The 23,657-nt window shown below is 43.8% G+C and overlaps 1 long non-coding RNA gene across 1 annotated transcript; it reads right to left on the bottom strand.

Moving 5' to 3' along the window:
* Positions 1 to 13,739: 13,739 nt before the first annotated feature.
* Positions 13,740 to 20,658, bottom strand: LOC147110679 (uncharacterized). Its single transcript, XR_015079970.1, has 2 exons — positions 19,512 to 20,658; positions 13,740 to 15,919 (listed from the first exon to the last, which is right to left on the bottom strand). It is a non-coding gene; the product is annotated as an uncharacterized LOC147110679 (long non-coding RNA).
* Positions 20,659 to 23,657: the final 2,999 nt, after the last annotated feature.

Here is a 23,657-nt window from a genome sequence, read left to right as displayed (position 1 = left end):
GTAGGAGAATTGCTCCCTGGATATGGCCTCCTGCTGAGAGCCCTTCTCCCCCTTCTCATCCTGCCTCTTCCAGCAGCTTGTCCTGCTCTGTGTCACCTCTGCTCATTCTCCCTGTCATGCTGCAGGCCAAGGGAGATACAAACGACTGCACCATGTCTGGGAGCAACTGATCTGAGCAGGCCCCTTGCAAGTCAGTACCAAGTCATTGACCACTTCTTGTAGACTTTAGGCAACTTTAAAGAAGTCTAGAAAGCACCAAACACTTCTACAAGCTCAGCAGCAGCTAGTAGAAATAAATCAGCAGCTAATCTATACACAGGTAATGATCCCTTTAAATAGTACTGGTGGAGGTCCTTCCTGCTGCTCAACACATGTTCAGCTGTGCGAGGTTAAGAGAGAGCATTAGCTCCAGCGCTGAGGTCAAAAATGGCAGCGCTGGCATCAAATCAGCGTTACACGTGGGATCTCTGACAAGATATCACACTGTATTGATAACTAGGTCAGGAAGAGTCCTTGCACAATGCCTTCAGTGGAAAGATTAGTTCATAGTTTTTATCCTAGGCCTCTTGACCCAAAGAATCTTTCTTTGCTCAATTACACCTGCTTCTTTATGCATTGCACTGCCATTTTGTCTGAATACTGAAATCACTCAAGGGAACCATTACAATATTTCATTCAAAAGTCAACTAATCACCCTTGTGCATTCCCTTAGTGCCTGTCTTCAATGTGCCTTTGCCTGTCCTAGTGCTCCCATGCAGTGCTACCCCAATGGCTGCAGCTGGTTGCTGGAAGCCAGCTGACTTTCAGTGGGGGAAACCTAGTAGGCCCAGCTTCAGAGTGCACCACCTCAGCATGGGCGGCATCAGTCTGGGCTGGCTAGCTGACAGGCAACAGCAAGGGCACTGGCAGAGTGGCAGTGGTGGGAGAATGAATCCTGTCATCCTGAGAGAGGACAGCAGGTTTATGCAGGTTTATATCTGAATCCTCTGCAGCAGAACCCATGTGCGACCTCGCCCTCCAGGGAGCTGACACCTGTGCTACCCTTTCCCCCTACCCTGGCTGCAGGCCACTCATGACCGGTGTGACTCACCACCTGCAGATCCCACCTCTAAGCTACCCTCTAAAGTCTGCGCAGTGCCAGTATCTGAGCTGGTGGCTGCAAGTGTCAGAACGAGTGACAGTGTTTCTTCCTAGCCAGGTTGGATTTCTTGGGTCTCTGAAATGAGAAAGGCACATGGGTAGGGTTGGGGTGAGGGGAGGTGCGGTGGAAAGCAAGAGGTACATGCTTACACCATCTGCCGATTGTAAGTCAGAAGAGATTGTGGGATGAGGGGGAAGTGGGATGTGAGAAGGAGGATTAGGTACGAGCATACTGTCATGTTCAATGGTTTCAGCGTCGCCACTGGCCACGGCCTGAGTCACAGCCACTCCAATTATGCCGAGCACCATCTCGTCGAGCGTGGTCAGGATATGGAAGCATGCCTGACCCCCTCTAGTTAGCTGCTGCTGTCTACAGTTGTGTGCCACCTTCTCTTGCAAGAGAGAGGGAAGTGTGTCAGTGAGTGTGGTTCAATGTGTTTGGCAGATGTGGCTGTCATGTTTGAATAGCACGCAATGTGTGCAAGCTGTGAGATGTGGGCATGAGGCTTGCAGCAGTGGTAAGTGTGTGAGGGTGAGATGGAGCATATGAACGTGAGGTATGAGTTGTGATTGCTAGAGATTGTTGGTAGGTGAGTGATGGGGGTGTGGTGCATTGAGCAGTGTGTGAGGCTGGTGGTGCAGTTGGTGGGATATGGCATTTGAAGATGCATTCACTGACCTGGACCACTCGTGTGAGGTCATTGAACTTCATTCGGCACTGGAACTAGGTCCTCGGGGTAACACTGTTGGCATTGACTTCCGTGGCTATCTGCTCCCACTGGCTGCTATGACTCCAGTGTCTGTCTGGAGGGCCTCCTGGTCCCCTGTGGAAACAGGACCTGTCACCTCCTCTTCACCTCCTGTACTAAGGCCTCCTGTGCTTTATCTGAGGTCCATGGAGCCTGTAAGATTCGCAAAATTCCCACATTCCCCCAAAGTTATTAATAAAAGGGACCCTGTATGGACAATTTTAAAAGGGATACCCAAAAGGATGGCGTCCGCACCTCGTGACCAAAAGCCTGTAAGATTTTAAAAGCTTGGACTCTGTAGCACAAACAGGCAGCTTTGGGAAATCGAAACTTAAAGTGCATTTCTGTGAAAAGGACTTTGTGTTTGAGAAAACCAGACAGCTTAGGCAAACACTGAATATGCATAGCGTCAGATCGAAACGGACCAAGCCCAGTTAGGCCTAAGCATAAGGCCATTAGTTTGTCCGCATAAATAATCGGAAACAGATCAAGGGGGCCACCAAGGCGGGACAGGCTGATTAAAATGCATTAATGACAATACAACCCGGACATCGGGGCCATCGGGTGCGATAAACGGTCATCTAAAGCCAGTTAACTTAGATTGGTATAATTATATTAAACGAGCCCGCCTAAATTGGACAATAGACTGACCTGATTTGGTGCGTAGATAAGGGCCTTTGGAAGGAGTATAATTGTAGGCCCATCGGTAACCACGCTCTCTTCCTCCTGCGCTTGCTACCTGGCCACTGCCCATGTCTTCCCCAAATTCATCGGGGACGCCCGGTATCGCACCAGGCAAACACGGGCAGACCAGGCCAGATGAGGCGAGACGAGACAAGACGAAACAAGATGAGATGAGATGAGACGAGACGAATTGGAAGAAGATTGAAAAACACTTCGAATAATCGGGCCTTCAATCCAGCTAACCTGCGACGATCTTCATGCAAAATTCAACTGTTGCCAACCGGAGAAGAAGAACCATCATCCGTGCGAGGTAAAGTACCCAAGTAAAGACTTTAATCTCAGGGTACTTTACCTGGACGACGCCCTTGCAGCGCCCTGAGACCACGTGATGATGGCAGGCCCCAGAGAGCACAAAGAGCGAACCCCAAACCCCACAACGTTTTAACTCAGCAGATTTTGACTTGGTGAGCATGAATTCCTGGCCCCTCTTAGCTTAATCTAGTTAGGTATAGGGGTGGGATAAGGATAAGGGGATTGTTAATGTAGTTGTTTTCCCTCAATGTGCCGTGTGTTCCCCATTCCCATTTCAGTGCATTCTTTTGATAAACCTGTGACTATATAGTGATTTCTCAGCATTTGTAATTTTTTTATCATCGTTTTTAATAAAGTTTACGGTTTTCTTGTACCAAACCAATTGTCTACTCATTTTTCTGTAATGCCGCCTGCACCTAAGTCCGGTGTCGAGAACCCAGGGTGTGGGAGCGATTCGAACTGCTCACAGGCAGTCAGGGGCATAACTGACTGGCCACACGCCACCCACTACAAGCCCTCTCTCTGGCCTGTTGTGCTATTGCTGAATGTTTCCCAGATGAAACTGCCTTCTGGAATGACTTCCAGCACCTGGTCTTGTCAAACTGCACCTCTCGTTAAAGTGGTGCAGGCTACCTTTAATTGGTGCTAGCCTCGCACAAACTTGGGCACCTGCTGAGCGTGCAGCTACTCAGCAGCATGTTCAGCGCTGGGCTGCACGCCACTATCATTTAAATTAGCAGGCAGAACCAAGTTTGCGTGCTGCCTGCAATACTTTGAATGGGCGCGGGGTAATCGCGCATCGCGATCCCTACACCCATTTTCGGGTGTTATTGAATTTTTAGCCCAATAATCCGGGCCAAAATTAATTAGTAATTGGAAAAGTACGGTTAATAAAGGAAAGCCAGCGTGTATTTGTTAAAGGCAAATCATGTTTGACTAACTTGATTGAGTTCTTTGATCACGTAACGAAGAGGGTTGGTGAGGGTACTGCAGTTGATGTGTATATGGACTTGCAAAAGGTGTTTGATAAATAACCACATAACAGACTTGTTGGCAAAATTGAAGCCTGTGGATTAAAGGGGCAGTGGCTGCGTGGATATAAAATTGGCGAAGGAAAGCAGGGTGTACAGGTAAACAGTTGTTTTTCAGACTGGTGGGAAGTGTGCAGTGGTGACTCCCAGGGTTGGTGTTGGGACCACTGCTCTTCTTGATACATATTAATCATCTGGACTTGGGTATACCGGGCATAATTTCAAAGTTTACAGATGACATGAAACTCTGAAATGTAGTAAATAATGAGGAGGATAGTAACAGACTTCAGGAGGAAGGAGACAGACTGGTGAACTAGGCAGACACATGATAGATGAAATTTAACACAGAGAAGTGTGAAGTGATTCATTTTGGTAGGAACAATGAGGAGAGGCAATATATGAACTATATTATACAATTTTTAAAAAGCTGCAGGAACAGAGAGACCTGGGGGTGTACACATACAAATCTTTGAAGGTGGCAGGACAAGTTGAGAAGGCTGTTGAAAAGGCATGTGGGATCCTGAGCTTTATAAATAGAGGCATTATGCTCAACCTTTATAAAACACTGTTAGGTCTCAGCTGGAGTATTGTGGCCAATTCTGAGCACCACATTTTAGGAAGGATGTCAAGGCCTCAGTGTGGGTGCAAAGGAGATTTACTAGAATGTTACCAGGGATGAAAGTTAATATGGAGAGACTAGAGAAACTGGGGTTGTTCTCCTTAGAGCAGAGAAGGTTAAGCGGAGATTTGATAGAGGTGTTTGAAATCATCAAGGGTTTTGATAGAGTAAACAAGGAGAAACTGTTTCCAGTGGCAGAAGGGTCGGTAACCAGAGGGCACAAACTAAAGGTAATTGGCAAAAGAACCAGAGGCAACATGAGGAAAAATACATTTATGCAGCAAGTTGTTATGATTTGAAACGCACTGGCTGAAAGGGGGGATGGAAACAGATTCAATAATAATAAATACTTGAAAGGGAAAGGGCAGAAGAGTGGGACTAATTGGGTAGCTTTTCCAAAGAGCCAGCACAGGCACCGAATGGCCTCCTTATGTGCTGTATCATTCTATGATTCTAAGAACTGCAACTGCAAGTAAATAGGAGGAGGACTGCTCACAGAAATTCTTACCATCCCAACCGTGTTTAGAGGTCCAGGACCACATACCAGAGGCCCTGAGGAGCAATGTAAAAAGGAGGCTGCGCTTCTCTAAGGAGACTGTCAGTGTTATGTCACCTCCTGATACAAGACCTTCAGCCAACTGCTACAGCTAGCAGAGCATTGCCTGTTGCAGTCAAGGTCTCTGCAGCCATGAACAATTAAGTAGGTGAGCAAATATTTTCATAATTTTCTCCTTGGACATTTGGAACTAGGTGTTTGCACAGATTGGAGGCTTCCCTCCCCCATGTTGAGAACTCACTGACTGCACCCATGCTGCCCTGCGAGCTCCTTCACACAGCCCTCCTGCCTTTATGAATCACAGGGGCTTCCACCCCATTAACATGTAACTAGTGTGTGATCACCAACTGCACATCACGCAGGTCTGTGCCTGCTTACCTGGCAACTGCCTTAGTGTTTTTAGCTTGTGGCAATCCTCCATTCTCCCACTCTTTTCCCCTGCACAGCAAGTGAAAGGCTGGCTGCTTAGGGACAAAGACTATCTCCTGCATATTTGGCTCATGCTTCCCATTCAGCGGCTGAGTTGGGCTACAATCATGAGACGTGGAAGGCTGCTGTGGTTCATTCAATTGCTTTTGAGAGTCTCGTGGGCAGTGACCTGTAGGAGCTCGGGCTATAGACTGCAGCAACAAGGCAGCTGCCGAAGCAGTCTGGCCCAGCTGTCATCCTGGCACCAGGACGGGCATTAGCTAAGGGAGTCATGGGGATCCAGACGAGCTGTCATCCTGAGAGATGGAAAAGTTCAGTTCCCATGATGGGCTGCAGCTCAGCACACCCACTGATCAGTTGGTCAGCAGACTGTAGGAAGCCATGCATGGCACTAGTATGAGCATCCCTGAGAGATGCTATTACAGGTGCCACAGGCTCCAGCAGGAAGGGTCCAACTGTAGTGTCCATTGAGGGGACCACTCGCTCCAAGGTTGACTGGAATGTGTCGATGCCATGTGCCAGAACCCCTATAAATTTATACTGGACCACTCCATACCCTCCTTCATACCCTCCTGCAGAAGCTCCCTGATGGGCTATCCAATGCATTAAAAAATTGCTGGTGCATAGAAAGCATCTTTCTTTTGAAGACTGGGCCCCTGAAGTCCGCATTTCTGTCCTGTTCAGCAGAGCTAGGATGTGAGCTTGCCCTCCTGTGAGCTATTTTCTGGGCCATCCTTTTCACCTGCACTTGTGCCTGCTCGCTTGTGCTCAATCAATTATAATGGCCCAAAATTTGCTGTGGCAGGCCTTTGAATAGCGCCTGCTGTTAGTTAGACTTGCCCATGCTCATTTACTGTCAATGATATTTTGCCCTGCAAGTTGCTGGAAGTGCGAGATGGAAACAGTGTGCACCCTCCACAGAGCATCAGGGATCTGAGCGAACAGGGCAAGAAACTGTGATTGACTTAGTCAAATTGTGTTTTTTTATGAAATGGTTTTCTGTGATTTTTTACCATTATTTGGGGGTTCACATTCTATGATTCTATGAGAGGATAAGGACTGGAGGCAGACCCTCCCTAACTATAATCTTCCAAAGTTCTCTCAATTCAGGAATCGTTCCTTTAGATTGGAAAATCGCGTATGTCACTCTGCTTTCAAGAATGGCGAGAGAGTGAAACCAAGGAATTATAGACCAGTTAGCCTAACATCTGTTGTCGGGAGTCTATAATTAAGGCTAGAGTCTGTAATTAAGGACAGGGTGACTGAACACCTCAAAAATTTTCTGTTGATCAGAGAGAGCCAGCATGGATTTGTGAAAGGTAGGTCATGCCTGACAAACCTGATAGAATTTTTTGAAGAGGTGACTAAAGTAGTGGACAGTGGAATGTCTATGAATGTTATTTTTATGGCCTTCCAGGAGGCATTTGATAAAGTCCCACATAAGAGATTGTTAACTAAGGCAGAAGCCCACAGAATTGAGGGGAAATTATTGACCTGGTTAGGAAAGTGGCTGAGCGGCAGGAGACAGAGAGTAGGGACAATGGGTGGTATCCCGCAGGGATCTCTTTTGGGGCCTCAACTATTCACAATATTTATTAACAACTTAGATGATGGCATCAAAAGTCATATGTCCAAATTTGTCGGACACAAAGACAGACGGCATTGTAGGCAATGTAGACGAAAGCTTAAAATTACAAAGGGATATTGATAGATTAAATGAATGGGCAGAACTGTAACAAATGGATTTCAATGTGGGCAAATGTGAGGTCATCCACTTTGGACCTAAAAAGGATAGAACAGGGTACTTTCTAAATGGTGAAAAGCTAAAAACAGTGGAGGTCCAAAGAGACTTGGGGGTTGTTAAAAATTAGGGGTATCTAAAATATATATGGTTACGCGAATGAAATTGTGACATGAATAATACTGTATATAGATGATTGTATTAGAGTTTGAGACAAGTAAGGGGTTAATGTATAAGTTGTGTTTTACTGGAATTGCTTAAGTTTCATTTTCCTAGAAAACTTGCGAAGATGTTATAACGTTCCACACAGTGGCAATCACATGTGATCTTATTTCCCAGGCTAGCTCTCTGCTGTTTGTGTGCTAGGAAGGCTGCTGACTGTATCATTAATTTGGCCAACCAAGGCCCAATACCTATGTTTCTTCCATTACTGCTAATAACCATATTATAATGCTAAGTTAGGATTTTGACTTTGTTTTACAAAGCTGCTTGCTAAGATACGTAAGTTAACCAGTGTGTGAGAATAGAATAGAGGATATATTTGGAAATTTAATGATTCATTTCATGGTACAATAGTCTGATAATGAAATGAAATAGTTAGTTTGCATGGCCAGCTGCATGAACATAAATAACTGATAACAAGCAGTTCCAACAATGGGGCCTTTGACTGGAGGAGTCTGAAGGCCAAGCCTGGTATGTCTGAGATGTTGACTCTAGCCTGGGGAGGACAGAGCCGGATGAGATAAGGGGAAAGTAGTCTTCAACATGCTGTAAGGCCATGTTTGGCTAGGTACAGAAACCATGTGTAATGGCTAAAAGAACCACTGACAGGTGGAAGATAACAGGAGGGTTGGCCCTTTTTCCATGACTTAAACAAAGAACCCGATATACAATTGGGCACCTTGTTTTAAGGGAATCTCTATAGGTTAAATGGTCGTCAATATTCTACCCCAGGTCCACCCCTAAAAAGAGTATATAAGAAAGGCCTGAAAAAGCCTTCAGCATAGACGGTGGAGTGGAGAGCTCCCGAGGGTGGATCCAAGCTGACCCTGGTCTAATACTCTTGGGTAGTTCAAGAAAAGAGAGAGGGAGAGAGAGAGAGAGAAGACACGTGAGACGAGAAGGAGAGCTGTTCGCGCACACCAGCCATCTGTCCGATCGGGGCCGGTACTCCCCACTTGTCATGGTCGTATATTTTTGCTGTATAACTAGTGTGTTATAGTCCACCTTAAACTCTGATTAAACACAGTATACTCACCATACTGGTTGCAGTCGATCCTGATTATTTGAAATTACCAGAGATAAGTTCATTTCAACAGGGTCAATATATCATTAAAATGTCATGAACAGGTACAGAAAATAATCAAAAAGGCTAATGGAATGCTGGCCTTTATATCTAGAGGACTAGAATACAAGTGGGTAGAAGTTATGCTGCAGCTATAAAAAAAACCCTGGTTAGACCACACCTGGAGTGCTGTGAGCAGTTCTGGGCACCACACCTTCAGAAGGATATATTGGGCCAGAAATTCCAGGCCAGAAGCGTGAGTACGGTCGGCTTACTCACGCTTCTGCCCGTTGGAAATGCCGGCGTTCAGCATGAACAGCGCATGCGGGGAACGCCGGCATTTCCAGACCTCGAGCGCGTGCGACTGCACAGGCAGCGCTTGCGCAGTGAACTTCGTGGATTTCATTCATGAAATCCGTGAGGTTAAGTCCTTAGAAGTTACACTGAAAAAAGCAAGTGTAAAGTGGTTCATTGGCTGCGGAGGAAGATATATTTTATCGTGGAGCTTTTGAAATGCAATATTTTTGTTTGGGAAAGGGAGGAAAGTTATTTTAAGAAATTTTAAGTAAGTTTTAAAGTTAAAATTTTTTTTTTTTTTTTTTAAAGGGTTTTCAGAACGGTAGGTAGAAGGAACAATTGTGGCTGTGTGAATGGAATGTGAGAAAGAGTTATGTATGTATGTCCACATATATTCCTTTACGTATATGTATGTATGTTTTATATTCCTTTACTGTGAATGTATGTTTTTAATTATGATTTTCCAATAAGTTACTTTCTCTGAAAGTCATAATTAAATAATACATTCATACACATAAGTAAAGGAATATATACATAACACGCAAAGGAATATATACAGACATACATACTTTCAGAAGCTCCACGATAAGAAATATCTTCCTCCGCAGCCTCTGGAGCAACTGTACCCATGCTTTTTTCACGTGTAAGTTGTAATGACTGGACCTCACTGAAAGCATTAATGAAAGCGGCGAATTATACTGCGCACGCGCTGCATGTGCAGTCGCACGCGTTCTGCCTCTGAACCCCTTCGTTCAGAGGACAGGAAATGCCGGTTTTCCCCACATGCACTGTGCATGCTGAAAACCGGCATTTCATTCGGCCAGATGCGTAAGTACCCCGACCGTACTAGCGCATTTGGAAGGGAATTATTGGGCCAACATTTTACATGTCAATAAAATAAAAAATTTAACACTTGCACGACTTGCCCCCTCGCATCTGCGACTGAGGGTCCAAGGAGGTGCATTGCGCAAGAGGTCATCATCGGACGTATCCTCACACTGTTCCCTTTGGGGAACTGTATGAAGTGGTGGAAGGATTTATGGCCGTGATTAACGCTCATTCCGTGACCGTAACCATCTTTGAACCAGCCATTAGGGTGGTTAGTCCTATGGCGGGAGGGTTTTACGGGCTCCCACAACCCATCTGAGGCGGGGGGGGCCACCAACACCCACGGACGCAAGTATCCCGCTGGATGTCCACCCAGAATTTAAAGTTGGAGCTCCGACTCCACTTGCCGGGACTGTCTGGAGTGGGGTTCAAAACCCTACTCCTTCTGGCCCAGCGGCGGGGATGCTTACTGCTACGCAAAAGGCCCACTCCGCACAAAAGGTGACACCCATACGTTTCCTGCGCCTTTTCCCTCCCCGTGACTGGAGCCCTATGCTGCCATTTCACGTTGCTAATCGGATTGGGCGTTTGTCATAGCGGTAGGATCCCCGCCGCTGGGCCAGATCAGGGTAGGGTTTCGAACCCCGCTCCAGACAGTCCCGGCAAGTGGAGTCGGAGCTCCGGCTCTAAATTCTGGGTTGACATCCAGTGGGATATTTGCGTCCATGGGTGTGGGTGGCCCCCCCTCCTTGTATAGCTTGTGGGAGCCCGTAAAACCCTCCCGCCATAGGACTAACCGCCCTAATGGCTGGTTCAAAGATGGTTACGGTCACGGAATGAGCGTTAATCACGGCCATAAATCCTTCCACCACTTCATACAGTTCCCCAAAGGGAACATTGTGAAGACACGTATGACGACGACATTGCTAAATAAATAAATGGAATTTAAAAAATTCTTTTAGGGCTTTTAAAAGTCTTTAAATTGCTTTAATTCTCTTTAAAACTACTTCAGATTACTCAAAATAATGTAAACATTTTAAAAAGTTTATAAAAGTTACCAAAATCTTCAAAAAACTTCCAAAAACCTATTTAAACTGCTGCTTTGCATGTAAAAAAGCAAAGCAGCTTGACAGAAACATTGGGGGCGTGTCCAGTGAAACTGAGACCTCAAGGGGCGTGTCTCACTTACACTGCATGCTCCTGGGTCCGCGCTGGCTGCACTCCTGGGCGGCGTGACGTCATACGCTGCCCGGGAATGTGCTTTCTATTTCTCCAAGTTCAGGCGTCCCAGAAGCTGATCGGCAGGAGCGCGGGGTAAGTGCAAATACGGGGCTTGCACGCGCTGCAAGCCCCGTTCTGGAATTTCTGGCCCATTGGCCTTGGAGGGAGTGCAGTGTAGATTTACCAGAATGATACCCGGACTTCAAGGGTTACATTACGAGGAGAGATTACACAAAATAGGGTTGTATTCCCTAGAATTTAGAAGGTTAAGAGGTGATCTGATTGAAGTTTTCAAGATATTAAGGGGAATAGATAGGGTAGATAGAGAGAAACTATTTCTGCTGGTTGGAGATTCTAGGACTAGGGGGCATAGTCTAAAAATTAGATCCAGACCTTTCAGGAGTGAAATTAGCGAACACTTCTACACACAAAGGGTGGTAGACATTTGGAACTCTCTTGTGCAAACGGCAATTGAAGCTAGGTCATTTGTTAATTTTAAATCGGAGATTGATAGCTTTTTGTTAACCAAAGGTATTAAGGGATATGGGCCAAGGTATATGGAGTTAGGTCACAGCCATGATCTAATTGAATGCCGGAACAGGCTCGAGGGGCTAAATGTCCTCCTCCTGTTCCTATGTTCCTATGTTCCCACAGATCATGAGGTTTTACCTGGCGGAGGAGGAGGCACTGGAAATTAGCAACATCACTGCCTCCCCAAGCATTGGAGCTGGTGAGATTGGTTGCCCATTGGAGCAGGGTGATGGCATTAATCTCTCCGACCCACACCTCCTACACGGAAAAGTCATCTTGAGTTGACTTCAGCTCTTTGTCAAATATGATCACTTTAATCATGTGCCATTCAACATTTGTAAAGTTCTGTGATTAAATCTTATTTGTCTCTTCTCTCCTCCGGATTCATCACACGAAGAACAGAAGCCCCTGCCCTGAGAGGACGAAGATTCCTCAGGGGAGTTCTTTCCAACTGAGGGCCCACTGTCACAGGAGGCATGTGTTACAAGCACCAGTGCAGATACAAGCACATCGCTGGGTCCTCTTACACAGTTAGGTGGGATGTCACCTGATAAATCACACAGCACAAGTGAGTATGAGCAGAGAGTGGTACAGGGACAGCTGTGGAGAGTCCACGTTGGAGGGCACTGCCCCCTCCAAGCTCTGCTCAGCAGAACCCGAGGTTAATCAATTAAAAGGAGAGTGTTGGAGGGTCAGTAACAACTGTGTGAGGTACTGGCAGTCCTGGCAGGCAAACTCACCACAATGGCACAGAGGATGGAAGAGTCCACCTCGATCATTAATGGAGTGATGTCACAGGGCCTTTCAAAGGTACAATCTTCCATTGAGGGTCTGGCCCCTCTATGGAATTTGCATCAGGAGTGTAGTGATCAATAGCATGTCATTCTATAGTGGACACTAGGTGGAGCTGTGTAGAGCTGTATATAGCTGTATGTTTAAGACTACATTACCCATGAGGCACTAGGCTACCCAGAAGGCAACAGTCAAGATGGCAGCCTGCACACAGGAGCACACATGGAAGCCTCTACAGATACTGTACCTAGAGAACGTGTACTGAATAAATAACTAGCTAGAAGCTAGCTGTGTTTATAATAAGAATGTCTAGTTATTAATGAACATAACATGGTACCAGGGTGGTGAAGATCTGCTGAAAATTGTGAAAAGCGACATGGAGAATTTGAAGCCACCAGGAGGTTTGAATCTCGAGGGAAATGTCGACTACAATTGGCGGATTTTTAAACAACAATTCGAACTCTACATTGCAGCCATCGGATTCGGTACGAAGCCAGACGCAAGGAAGATAGCGTTGCTGCTTACGGTTGCAGGCCCACAGGTGATAGAGGTATTTAATCCAGCGGAGAACAGAGAAAAATTAGAAGATGTGCTAAAAAAGTTTGATGCACATTGCTCTCCCAAAAAGAATGAGACGTATGAAAGATACATCTTCCGTTCTCGGACACAGCAACAAAATGAGACTTTTGTTAGCTTTATAACTGATCTGAAACTGAAAGCACAGACATGTAATTTCTCTGAGCTCAAAGCATCCATGATTCGTGACCAGATTGTGTTTGGTATTCATGATAAAAAAGTCAGGGAACGTCTGTTGAGAGAAACCGAACTAAATTTGGAAAATGCAGTGAAAATATGCAAAGCCAGCGAGCTAGCTCGAAATCACGCGAAGACTTTCAGTGAAATCAATAATGATGCGAATGTAATGAGTGATAATGCTGCTGTCGGTGCTGTGTCCTACAAGGGGACAAAACGTGGGCAGAACAGAAATGAAAAGCAATCGGAGGATGACATTTTTAATTGTAAACGCTGTGGTTACAAACACCAGTTAAGACAATGCCCAGCATTTGGAAAAATGTGCACAAAGTGTAATGGAAAGAATCACTTTGCCAAACAATGCTTTTCAAAAGTAAAAACGACGAAAGGGCAACGAGTTAATGTGATTGAGGACACTGATGTAAGTGAGACATTTTTTGTAGGAATGGTGTCATGTGACGATATCAAAAAAGATACAGAAAATGTGCAGCCCTCAGAAATAGACAATGCTGAACATAAAGTTAATGCAGTAAAAGAGGACAAATGGATGATACCACTGCAGATAAATGGAGCATTATTTACATTGAAACTGGACACTGGGGCAAAAGCAAACTTAATCAGTATGAGTGACATTAAAAATATGAAAGAAAAGCCCAAAATACAGAAAAAGTCAGTCCTACTGAAGGACTATAATGGACAGAAAATAGATAGCTTAGGTTGTAGAAGTGCCTTACTTCTTAGCTCTGGGTAATGACTCAATACACACTTGGATTCGTCAGACGGACAGGCCTTTTATTTAACTTGCAAGGGGAATCAGTACCTCCACTCAAGGGGTGAGGCTACTATTCCAATGATACAGCGTGAGCGTACTATATTTATACAGTGTAACAAACAAGTTTGATTGACATTCCTTTGTTCCTCTATCAGGATACATTTTAGATTAATCATCAGGTAGAAATAACATATTGACAGAAGGATCCTGGACACATAAGTCAACGGTTAAGATATAACAGGATATGAATCGTGTAACCGGAGGTCCTCCTTAATCTTAATCATGTACAAGTTATTAAGTCACTGGGTACTTCAAATGAAACCCATTGTTTCACTTCTACATTCTCATTAGGTGGGCAGACATCTGTTCTTGGCTGTAATCCAAGTACGTGCAATAGCTCTAGTTACACATCGACTCTTGACCGGTGTCAAGTCTGAAAACTTATACCTAGCAAGCACCTGAAATTAACCCCTTATAATATGTAGATTTCCTCATTCCCCCCTTTTGTCCTTTCTAAGGACAATTTATTTCGCTAAGTTTAAGAAATTCTACATCAAAGGTCTCACCCTTAATATCCTCATATTCAGATATCATTGGTACTGGAGGAGTTGACGTTAATGAGGAAAGGACTTTTGTACACAATAATTTTAAACAACCAATCAATAAACTAATTAAAATTATAATCATCACAATTGCAATTAAGACTTCCAAAATTTGCTTTCCTAATGCTCCTCCCCATCCTGAAATCCAATCCCACATGGACCACGGTTCAGGTTGACGTAGTTTCTCTACAGCCTCCTTTTATGTGGTTTACCAGGTTGGTGATATTTTCTGAGTTATCTGGAATATAGGTGCAACATTTGGTTTTTATGATTGCACATGTGCCCCCTTCTTTTGCCAACAAATAGTCCAGAGCCATGCGGTTTTGTAAAGCAACAGTGCGCAAAGCCACCATTTCTGCGTTTACATCACTAAGAGCATCAGCAGTATCATTGGCTATTTGTTCCAACACTGCTGCCATGCTTATAGATTCTCTTGCTAGCTTCCCTGTTCCATACCAGGGAAATGCTATAGCAAAGAACCTTTCAGTTTCTGTAATGGCTCGTTTTACTCGTGTCCCAGGGTGGCTATCCAAAGATGAAATATGATGTATATAGGGCACTACATATCCCAAATAACATGACCCAGTCCAATTTTGTGGTAACCAAGGGTATGCACTAATAGACTCTCTGGATTCCTTCGATTATCATATTGGGGATGAAACCACCCTTCAAATTTTATAAGGTTGTATCCTGCATCTTTCTATTCATTTTCCAACTGATCTGGGTTTAAACTATTTTGGGTCTGAAATGTACTGGCTGCCTCCTTATTCCAGGTGGTATTAGACTGTAATAACCACCCTACCATCTCTTCTATTTCGAAGGGAATGGGCCTTAGAGGTATTCCACCCTCTGCATGCACAGGGATGTGGCTGCATATCCAGCATTTGGCAAGGTTCTGTCTTTTAGCGTACAGATAACTTGATGATAGTTATGAAAAGGATTATCACAAAACATTGACTTAGCTGTCAGGGCCAGTCCTCCCCTTGAATTACCATTGCAGATAACCCCTCCGTTCGCAGTTTTGTCACTTGGTAATACAGTATCACGGCATGTGACCCATAGCTTATCAAGCTTCTGTCCACTATCTTCTTCTACTATCTTATTCTGCCTAATCCTAAGACTCAGGGGTTGATACGGGGGTACCTGCATAGTGTGATCCTGAAGCTGAACCTTCATAGTCTCGTTATAGCATATAATATAAAAGAAATCACTGTTTAAAAGTACACATTCTTCTATGCATGGTTTGCCCTTCAGGGGATCTGATAAATCAATATGGCAGTTTCAATTATCGTTAACAAAGGGGACAGTCTTATTAGAGTCCAAATCCAGTTCATCTTGGCAGTGTATCGTCTTCAACTGATGCCTTCTTACAATGGGACACGTGTATCCATGTTGGTCGCTCCTTTACTTTTACAGCGGTGTTTGTGGTCAGGAGTACTTGGAAGGGTCCCTCAAATCTGGGTTGAAGGCCATTCTTTCGCTTGAAGATTTTTATGTAGACGTTATCTACTGGCTCGAAAGTATGGCACTTTCCTTCAGCGGGATCGACCTGGGCTTCCTTCACCTGTTGATGGAAACTAGAAATACATTTGGTTAGTGCAATGCAATAACTCAACATATCTTCCTCCATTTTATGAATGTCCATTTATTTAGCTGTTAAAGGTGCCGAAAAGGGCAATCTTTGTGGTCTTCCCATGACGATCTCGTGAGGCGACAATCCTGTAGTTCTGTTGGTAGCAGACCGCATTGTCATTAAAGCTATGGGTAACAAATCAACCCATTTAAGTCCAGTTTCTTTACACAGTTTTGCAAGCTTGTTTTTCAGCATCCCGTTATATCTTTCCACTAGTCCAGCCGACTGTGGATGATAACTGCAATGGAGGTGCTGGTTAATCTGTAAGGCTTTGCATAGTTCCTTAATCACTGTTCCCATAAAATGGGACCCATTGTCACTTGACAGTTTTGCTGGTATCCCAAAGCGCGGTACAATGTCCTTCAATAAACATTTAGCAACAGTAGTGGCGTCACTCTTTCTACAAGGAAACGCTTCAATCCATCTTGAAAACATATCAACAATAACTAATACATATTTAAAGCTCATACACACAGGTAGTTCAATAAAATCCATTTGCAAGTGTACAAAAGGACCCATGGGGTTTGGATGGGATGCGGGCTGTACCTTCTTTATTTTTTTTCCTGCATTCATTGTCTGGCAGATAATACAATTTTCACATATTTGTTTTGCCAACTTTGAGATTCCTGGTGCATACCAGGTCTTGAGGATATAGTCCGCCATCCCCCTTTTGCCCGCATGGGTGAATTTATGAACACATCGGGCAATTGGTGATAGTAATGATTTGGGTGCCACCATGCGGCCGTCATGATGAACCCATAAGCCGTCAGTGTTTTTTAAAACAATGATTAACAACCCATTCCTTTACTTCATCAGAACTGGCCCTATCTTGATGGGTCAGCACATCATCTAAGGACGGGGGCTGCGGTATCTCTGGCTTTTCCCTAACAGGGAAGGCTGAAACTTGTCGTTCAGTACTTGATATAGCTACTGACTTAGCAGCGCTATCTGCAGCAGCGTTTCCAAGCGCAACCTTGTCCAAATGCCCCATGTGCGCTTGGCACTTAATAATTGCAATCTGTTTACGTCTCTGAATAGCTAGTAAAAGATTTTGCACTTCTTGTGCATTTTTAATCTGGGTTCCCGAGGAAGTCAGGTAACCGCGAATTTTCCAAATTTGTCATGCTCATGTCTGGTTATTTCTGAATAGTTCAATATCCATTGTCTACAATAGCCAGTCATTCCTAGAAAATGCTTCATTTCTCTTTTAGTTTTTGGCAACGATGTGTTGCAAACGACCTTTATTCTATCCGGCGTTAACTCCCTGTTTTAACAATGATTCCATCACTGGCTCAATTCCTTTTTCTGCTTTCTCTGACAATGGATACTGTGACCTTTTGGGTAATGGTGCAGCTGGATTAATTGTAACTTTATAGGGCTGTGCAGTCTAATAGTTAGGAGGTATTTTAAATTAAAAAACGGCTGATATGCCATTTCCCTAGTTTCAGGGATTCCTGGTATTGTTTTATGGAGCTTGTAATGAATCCCCACGCTCCTAACAGACTGACAAGTTTGGGACTCAAACTTGGGTCGGCAATTTCCCATGCGTAAAGAACAGGGTGTTTTATTTCTGTTACTGGGTACGCATATGCCTTATCTACTTGGATTTCTACTGTTACTCCTGATGCGGAGCAAATGATTGTAGCATTCATTTTGCACAGCAAGTCTCTTCCACATAAATTCATAGAGACATCTCCTGATAACAGAAAGGAGTGTTCTTCCTCAAATTCTTCTACTTTTACTGTGAGGGGAGTCAATTGATTCAAGCATTGTCGTATTCCAGCCAATCCAGCTATCGGAGTCTTTTTCCCATTAATAGGCATTCCTTCAGAATATCCTTTCCCTAACACCGAAAAGGTTGCTCCTGTATCTACTAAAATGACATAGGTCTCCCAGCTATTTGCATTTTAATTTCAAGTTCGCTGTGTGAATTTAAAGAAACAACGGGCATTTGGTGGTTTGTGGCGCCTGGGGCTGCTGGTGTCAGTCAGTAATTCTGATCTCTATTTCTCCTAAATCCCTGTCCGTTTGTAGGGTAACCTCCTGACTGGTCCGAAAAAGGGTTATGGACAGTGAAATTAGGACCTTTATTCTCTAACGGAGGTCCATTATTGGAGGTTTTGTTCTGACGATTTTTCACAGGGCATTGGTTTGCCCAATGTCCGGGTTGTCCGCAATTGTAACAATTACCAGATCGTCCATACCCTCTTACTCTACCACGTCTTCCTCTATATTCCCCTCTATTCATCCTTCTATAGTTACCTTGTTATCCTACCATAATAGAGGAGAAAGGTGTTTCTTCAGGGTAATTTTTTTTTTCTGACTCAACAAACATAGAGGCAGTCTTTTTATCTGGCTGTTCTCTATTTCTCTCTTGTCCGTTAAACATTTCTCGAGGCAAGTAATTCTTTCTATGTTAAATGACTATCTGAGGGAAAGGGTCTAGTCTTATTTACAGTCCATTTGGACCAATTTGGTAGGTGATCAATGGATGATTGACCAGTTCTTTAACATAAAGGCTGCTGGCGTGCCTTTCTCGGGTGGCTTACTGGCGCTAGCACTCATTTTAGCAGTTTAAATGGTTCACTTAAAACAATCTAAACTCCCGTGACAATCCATGATCTGCGTTGTACGCCCCTACAGATCAGATTAATAAACTATACATACATATAAAACTCGAGGGTTCTCAACCCTCGTGGAAGGTATTTCTAACTGGGGAAAATACTGAATCCACAATAGCTTAGTGGATCATGTAAAAGACATCACTATTTTCTCAACCATACATTCCGCCGCGGGACTCACTTCCCCGGCTTGGGTCTTTTCCAACCCCTTCTGCAGTTTTTTTTTCAGCTTAAATATTTTAGTTAAAACATACAACAATTCCGTAACACTCTATGATCTGCGTGGGACGCCCCTACAGATCAGACATGACTAAACATTAATACATATAACAATAAACAATAAACAATACACTTGTTAAACAACAACCAAAGTGTTACTAAATCCCCAACCTATGCAGCCTTACTGGACAAAGCTGCAAAGTTGATTGATAATAACAAGTAGTTAAATACTCACTCTCATAAACATTAAACATTGACACTGTGTTTCAGACAACCGCCCACTCTTCTCTCTTTTTTTTACCCTATTCCCTTTAGCCAAATCTTTAGCAAAAAGGGCCTTCAATTTGTCCCAGCTAACTTCAAGCTCTTCTCTCCTTCTACCCTACTCCCTTTAGCCAAATCTTTAGCAAAAAGGGCCTTCAATTTGTCCCAGCTAACTTCAAGCTGGAACCTTGCTAGTTCAATTTCCAGTAAATCGCTAGCTCCTTAGTTAATCAAATTCCTGACTTAACCTTCTCTCTCAGCAAGCTGGAACCTTGCTAGTTCAATTTCCAATAAATCGCTAGCTCCTTAGTTAATCAAATTCCTGACTTAACCTTCTCTCTCAGCAAGCTGGAACCTTGCTAGTTCAATTTCCAATAAATCGCTAGCTCCTTAGTTAATCAAATTCCTGACTTAACCTTCTCTCTCTGGTACCTTTATACAGTCCTTTTCTGCACGATCCTGTTCGCAGGGCGTCAGCGCCTCATGGCTGGTCCTCTGTTCCGTTTCTGAAAGGGAAGCAGTCACAACGGCAGTTTAACCTCCGAACCTTGTGAGTCAATTACCCGATGGCAGTACTGTCCAATGGAATAAACAGACTATGCGCAGCTATGCTTCTGGCAGGGAAAGTCCCAAAAATGTGGCAAAACACCACCTTCGGCCGATGGGATTTTCCCAACCGAGCAACGTACTCGGCGTCTGTTAACTCACCAATTGGTACAGCAAGCCATCTCGGTGGAACCTCCAAATTGTAGAAGTGCCTTACTTCTTAGCTCTGGGTAATGACTCAATACACACTTGGATTCGTCAGACGGACAGGCCTTTTATTTAACTTGCAAGGGGAATCAGTACCTCCACTCAAGGGGTGAGGCTACTATTCCAATGATACAGCGTGAGCGTACTATATTTATACAGTGTAACAAACAAGTTTGATTGACATTCCTTTGTTCCTCTATCAGGATACATTTTAGATTAATCATCAGGTAGAAATAACATATTGACAGAAGGATCCTGGACACATAAGTCAACGGTTAAGATATAACAGGATATGAATCGTGTAACCGGAGGTCCTCCTTAATCTTAATCATGTACAAGTTATTAAGTCACTGGGTACTTCAAATGAAACCCATTGTTTCACTTCTACATTCTCATTAGGTGGGCAGACATCTGTTCTTGGCTGTAATCCAAGTACGTGCAATAGCTCTAGTTACACATCGACTCTTGACCGGTGTCAAGTCTGAAAACTTATACCTAGCAAGCACCTGAAATTAACCCCTTATAATATGTAGATTTCCTCAAGGTGTATGCAGACTTAAAGTGACAGTCAAAGACAAAGTGCATCATCTCATGTTTTCTGTTGTGGCTGAAAGGCTTGATTCACTACTGGGTGACAAAGCTTGTGAGGACTTAGAACTGGTCAAAAGAGTCTACCGTATAAACTGTGCCATAAGCAGACCAGATGACTCGATGGATTCTGTAGTGAATAATTTCCAGGATGTGTTCAAAGGATTTGGAGTTCGACCATTCACTTACAAGATCCAGCTAAAGCAGGATGCTCAGCCAGTGGTACATGCTCCACGAAGAGTTCCAGCACCCCTGCGTGACCGGCTCAAGAATGAACTGGACAGAATGACCACACTAGGAGTATTCAGGAAAGTTGAAGAGCCAATAGACTGGGTTAACTCCATGGTATGTGTAAAGAAAAAGAACAATGATCTAAGAATATGCATGGATCCAAAGGGCTTAAATGCAAACATAAAACGTGAACACTACCAGATTCCCAAGCGAGAAGAAATCACCAGTGAAATGTCAGGTGCCAGATACTTTACAAAGCTCGATGCCTCACAAGGATTTTGGCAACTAAAACTGGATGAAGAGAGCACCAAATACTGTACCTTTAACACACCATTTGGCAGGTATTGTTTCCTCAGAATGCCTTTCGGGATAATATCTGCATCTGAAATCTTTCATAGAGTGATGGAACACATAATTGAAGGTCTGGAAGGAGTTCGGGTCTATGTTGATGACATCATCATCTGGGGCTCCACACTGAAAGAACACAATGAGAGACTGACTAAAGTGCTACAGAGCATACGCCGGAATGGACTGAAGCTCAACAAAGCCAAGTGTCAGTTTGGCGTCCAGGAAGTCACTTTCCTAGGAGATAATCTATCTGGTAAAGGAATAGAGCCAGATATGGAAAAAGTAAACGCCATACTCAAAATGCCCTGACCCACTGACAAAAAAGGAGTGCTATGCATCATGGGGATGATAAACTTCATTGGAAAGTTCATTCCTAACTTGTCAGCCAAGACAGCCTGTCTGCGAGACCTGCTACATAAAACAAATGAGTTCGCATGGACAGAAAGACATGAACAAGAATGGATAAAGCTCAAAACAGTGCTGACAACCACACCTGTACTCACCTTCTTTGACCCAACCAAAAGAATCAAAGTGTCAACGGATGCATCAAAAGATGGCCTAGGTGCGGTCTTGCTACAAGCAGATGGTGAAGATTGGAAGCCTGTTGCCTATGCCTCCAGGCCTATGAATGATACTGAGTGTCGATACGCCCAGATTGTAAAGGAATGTCTAGGCTTGGTAGTTGGACTAGAAAAGTTTCATGGCTACATATATGGACTTCCCACCTTCACAGTTGAGACAGACCACAGCCCTCTGGTTGCCATCATAAAAAAAAACCTGAATGAGATGTCTCCAAGGATTCAACGACTCATGATGAAGCTGCAAAGATATGACTTTGAACTGATCTACACACCAGGCAAATACATGGTGTTAGCAGATGCACTATCCCGAGCACTCACAATGAGTCATGTGAGCTCTACTGAAGAAGACGTGGATGTTCATGTGAGTATGGTCACTGCTGCGCTGCCCATGTCAGGCACAAAATCAAAGCAAATAGCAGAAGAAACAGTAAAAGATACAGTATTACAAACCGTAATAGAGAACATTCATCATGGTTGGCCAAAAGGTTCCTGTTCAAAATATTTTCACATAAGGTCAGAATTGAGTGTCGCAAGTGGACTATTACAAAAACAGAACAGAATAGTCATTCCACAGGCTTTACGTCAAGACATGCTCAAAAGGATTCATGAGGGACACAATGGAATTGAAAAATGCAAAAGGAGAGCAAGAGACACTGTTTATTGGCCTGGCATAAATAAGGACATTGAGAACATGATAGGCAAATGTGAGACATGTCAGAAACACCAAAGCAAACAAGCAAAGGAACCAATGATAGTAGCTGACATACCAGCAGCAGCATGGCAAAAGGTTGGTATGGACCTTTTTCATTTAAATGGTAAAGACTATCTAATAGTGATTGACTACTATTCTAAGTATCCTGAGATGGCGCTGCTCTCAAGCACCACAGCAAGCAGTGTCATAATGCATGTGAAATCCATCTTCGCCAGACATGGAATTCCCAGGATTGCCGTTGGTGACAATGGTCCGTGCTTCAACTGTAAGGAGTGGCAACAGTTTGCAGCACATTATGACTTTCAGCACATCACATCCAGTCCTTTGTATGCTCAGTCAAATGGTAAGGCAGAGAAAGGTGTTCAAGTTCTCAAGCAGCTACTGAAGAAAGCGACAGAAAGCAAGTCTGATCCTTATCTCGCCCTGCTGAGCTACCGAGCCTTACCTTTAGACTGTGGTTCTTCACCTGCTGAACTACTAATGGGTCGCAAGTTGCGCACCACGCTACTCTGCTGTGCAAAAGAACAGCAAAATGAGGAACTGAGACAGAGACTTCAACTGTTAAAGCTGAAACAGAAATCATACTATGACAAGTCATCCAAAACTCTAAAACCATTGACAAAGGATGATGTTGTCAGGATTGAGGATCCAGATGCATGGAACAGGAAAGCTACAGTTCTTGAGGAAGTAGGACCAAGGTCATACACTGTTAGAACTGAGGAAGGACAGATTCTCAGGAGGAACCGCTGTTCCCTCCTAAAAACACAAGAGACTATTCAAGACCAGATTGATGACAATGCCGCAACTGCATCTTGTCATTCACCGCCAGAACAATCTCATGAAGACACATCAGACTTACCCGTGTTGAGAAGATCCACATGTGAAGTAAAAGAGCCTGATAGACTTAATCTTTGAGTACAATGTAAAGCTTTGAAAATGTGTTGACTGTTTTGAAAATGTTTATGTTTATAGAGCACTAACAAAAGTGTTACTGATATTATCTTTATTGTTTTCTTGAAAGTTGATTGATATTGATTTTGTTAAACCTCAAAGAAAGGGGGATGTAGTGATCAATAGCATGTCATTCTATAGTGGACACTAGGTGGAGCTGTGTAGAGCTGTATATAGCTGTATGTTTAAGACTACATTACCGATGAGGCACTGGGCTACCCAGAAGGCAACAGTCAAGATGGCAGCCTGCACACAGGAGCACACATGGAAGCCTCTACAGATACTGTACCTAGAGAACGTGTACTGAATAAATAACTAGCTAGAAGCTAGCTGTGTTCATAATAAGAATGTCTAGTTGTTAATGAACATAACAAGGAGCACAAATGAGTCCCTGCAGGCCCAGAAGGTGACCTG

This window comes from Somniosus microcephalus, chromosome 11 (assembly GCF_052327205.1).
Source record: "Somniosus microcephalus isolate GS21.2 chromosome 11, FLI_Smic_1.0, whole genome shotgun sequence".
Lineage (NCBI taxonomy): Eukaryota > Metazoa > Chordata > Chondrichthyes > Squaliformes > Somniosidae > Somniosus > Somniosus microcephalus.
The sequence above is the reverse complement of the archived record's forward strand: the minus strand, read 5'-3'. Positions and strand labels throughout refer to the sequence as shown.